This window comes from Oryx dammah, unplaced genomic scaffold, assembly GCF_014754425.2.
Source record: "Oryx dammah isolate SB20612 unplaced genomic scaffold, SCBI_Odam_1.1 HiC_scaffold_19, whole genome shotgun sequence".
NCBI lineage: Eukaryota > Metazoa > Chordata > Mammalia > Artiodactyla > Bovidae > Oryx > Oryx dammah.
The window spans coordinates 38086484-38089886 of record NW_024070203.1 but is presented as its reverse complement, the minus strand read 5'-3'; the positions used below and the strand labels follow the sequence as shown (position 1 = coordinate 38089886).

At 38.7% G+C, this 3403-nt stretch overlaps 1 non-coding gene across 1 annotated transcript; it reads left to right on the top strand.

The window, feature by feature from the left end:
• The first annotated feature begins 938 nt into the window (after positions 1-938).
• Positions 939-1011, top strand: TRNAG-CCC. Its single transcript has one exon. It is a non-coding gene; the product is annotated as a tRNA-Gly (tRNA).
• Positions 1012-3403: the final 2392 nt, after the last annotated feature.

Sequence of the window (3403 nt, the reverse complement as noted above, 5' to 3'; positions counted from 1 at the left end):
ACACATTTTTTAGTGGCCATGTTAAAAAAATAAAAAGAAGCATGTGGAATTATTTTGAATGATATATTTTATTTAATTCATATATCAAAACTGTTATTTTATCATGTAATCAGCATAAAGAAATTATTAATGAGATGATATACATTCTTTCTCCCATATTGTCTTTGAAAACAGTATATACATTTAAATTACACCTTAATTTTCTCAATTAGCAGCATTTCAAGTGCATTTTGGACACAATCCACCTTGGACAGCAAAGGCCTGGGCCCTTAACACAATCTCTGAGTCTTTTATGATTCTGGTTAGCAATCGGTTGGTTCAAAGGGCGGAAGCATGGATTTTCATGTTTTTCCTAGGAAACTCCAGATTCAGTATGTTGCTCCTCATGTCCTCAGTTTTATTTACAGAAACTGTGTTAAGTCTATTTCTGTATTTCATTTCTAGGACATCCCTATTTAACTGCGTTTGTTCTCTAAACTTGGTCATAAGAGATGTGATTGGGTTGATTACAAGAAGCAGGCAATGCTGTTTTGTAATTGTCATCGTATGTGGTCAGTTTCTATCTCTGAACTAGCTTCTGAGTCATTGAGGGCAGGTTAGAATTCCAGGGCCTAACACATACTTAGCTGTGCAGTACAGTCTGCTGAGTATTAAGTGAATATTTCCACAAGGAACCCTGGCCACTATTTCTCTCTTTTGGTGAGTTATTTGGAATCATGCTACTATGTGAAATCTTGAAAGTTTTCTCCAGGACATCTGTTCAACCTTGACATGGATTTTAGTACCCAGAAGGGTCACCAAGCAATCTATATAAGTGAACTTGCTATTGCTTGGAAGTTACCAGTATTAACAAAATGGAATGGTTTTAAAACCCTATTGAAGCATTTTGAAAACAAGACCTAAGAACCCATTAACAAGGTATGTGGTTTAGTGGGACTTCCCTGGTGGTCCAGTGGTTAAGACTCTGTGCTCCCAATGCAGAGGGCCTGGGTTTGATCCCTGGTCAGGGAACTGTATCCCACAATGCTGAAACTAAGGGCCTACCCACTGCAACTAACAATCCCACATGCTACAACTAAGACCACTGCAGCTAAATAAATTAAAAGAAAAAAAAAAAAGACTATTATTGAGCTTGCAAAGTGATTCATAAAGTTCACGATCTGTTTTAAGCTCCTGTTACCTAAGTTTCTACTTTATTGACTATGCCAAAGCCTTTGACTGTGTGGATCACAATAAACTGTGGAAAATTCTGAAAAAGATGGGAATACCAGACTACCTGACCTGCCTCTTGAGAAACCTGTATGCAGGTCAGGAATCAACAGAACTGGACATGGAACAACAGATTGGTTCCAAATAGGAAAAGGAATACGTCAAGGCTGTATATTGGCACCCTGCTTATTTAACTTATATGCAGAGTACATCATGAGAAACACTCGGCTGGATGAAGCACACACTGGAATCAAGATTGCCGGGAGAAATATCAATAACCTCAGAAATGCAGATGACACCACCCTTATGGCAGAAATTGAAGAAGAACTAAAGAGCCTCTTGATGAAAGTGAAAGAGGAGAGTGAAAAAGTTGGCTTAAAGCTCAGCATTCAGAAAACAAAGATCATGGCATCTGGGCCCATCACTTCATGGCAAATAGGTGGGGAAACAGTAGAAACAGTGTCAGACTTTATTTTTGGGGGCTCCAAAATCATTGCAATGGTGACTGAAGCCATGAAATTAAAAGATGCTTACTCCTTGGAAGGAAAGTTATGACCAACCTAGACAGCATATTAAAAAGCAAAGACATTACTTTGCCAACAAAGTCCATCTAGTCAAGGCTATGGTTTTTCCAATGGTCATGTAGGGATGTGAGAGTTGGACTATAAAGAAAGCTTGAGTGCAGAATTGATGCTTTTGAACTGCGGTATTGGAGAAGGCTCTTGAGAGTCCCTTGGACTGCAAGGAGATCCAAGCAGTCCATCATAAAGGAGATCAGTCCTTGGTGTTCATTGGAAGGACTGATGTTGAAGCTGAAGCTCCAATACTTTGGCCACCTGATGTGAAGAGCTGACTCATTGGAAAAGACCCTGATGCTGGGAAAGATTGAGGGCAGGAGGAGAAGGGGATGACAGAGGATGAGATGATTAGATGGCATCACTGACTTGATGGATATGAGTTTGGGTAAGCTCCGGGAGTTGGTGATGGACATGGAGGCCTGGCATGCTGCAGTCCATGGAGTCGCAAAGAGTCAGACATGACTGAACGGCTGAAATGAACTGAACTGAACTACCTAAGTTTGACAATTGTCCTTTGCACAATCACTGAGGTCTACATGAAAACAATGGGCCTTGGCTGCCAGGACCTTACCTGCTCCAGGTATGTTTAATCATATACTTTCCTTAAATAAATATGAGTGTTCAGGTTGGGAAATGCTGCTGATAGGTGCAAAGTTTCCCTAACAGTGAGTTTTCACTCTGCTTTTTGGTCGCTTACAGACCTGTTGGAAATATCAGTTTAATCTTGTAGACTTCCATTTGGTATTTCAACCACATTCTCCATACGTCCCCAAATGTCAGCTGTTCTCTCTATAACACTTGTGATGAAATTTTTACTGGGCCACAAGTGTAGATTCAACCTTTTTTGTTTTTCCCTCCGATCTCTATCAACAATACGAGGTTTGGGATTTGATGGGGGTCATGTCAGAATCAAATTCCCTTAATTCTCATTTTAACACAGCGTTCTATCTAGTTGAAAGGTCTTCTGCCCTCTCGACATTTATTTTTCTTCAACATGGGATGAATCAAAGCAGGAGGTGTGAGTATCTTGGGTTTTAAACATCAGTTTGGATTCTGGCAGTGATGGCTGATGTTGGTCTCTCTCTTACCATCGTGGATTCTTAACTACGGTCTATGAATCGGAAGTTATGGTTCTGAATGTCTTGATCTAAAATGACTTTATGACATATCAATTGTTGACAACTTGTCCAGACTTCATGCACATTTTCAGCATTGTGTCATCTTGTAAACACATGTTATAGCGGCAATAGTAACCTTTTAATTTGCTCTCTGATTCACCTTTTTATTTTCTATTTTGTCACTCTACTTTCAATGCTTTTTGGATCATTTTATGGCGCTTTTTTTTCTTATTTTTTTAAGGAAATACATTCCTGTCTGCTGAAACTGGTGTAAATAAATGAATAAACAAAACTGTTACTTTGTGAAGCTAGTCTGTGCTTTCATTTTCCTAAACTTAAGAGTCAAAGCACAATATCTGATCAATACCTTCTAGTGGGATTTATCATGTGAGAGTACTTTCAAGGTAAAAATTTTACATTTAATTGTTAATGTGCTTCTTTTAAAAAAGTACTGATTTTTCATTGGATTTGGAAGGGGTCTACATTTTTAAAAAAGAT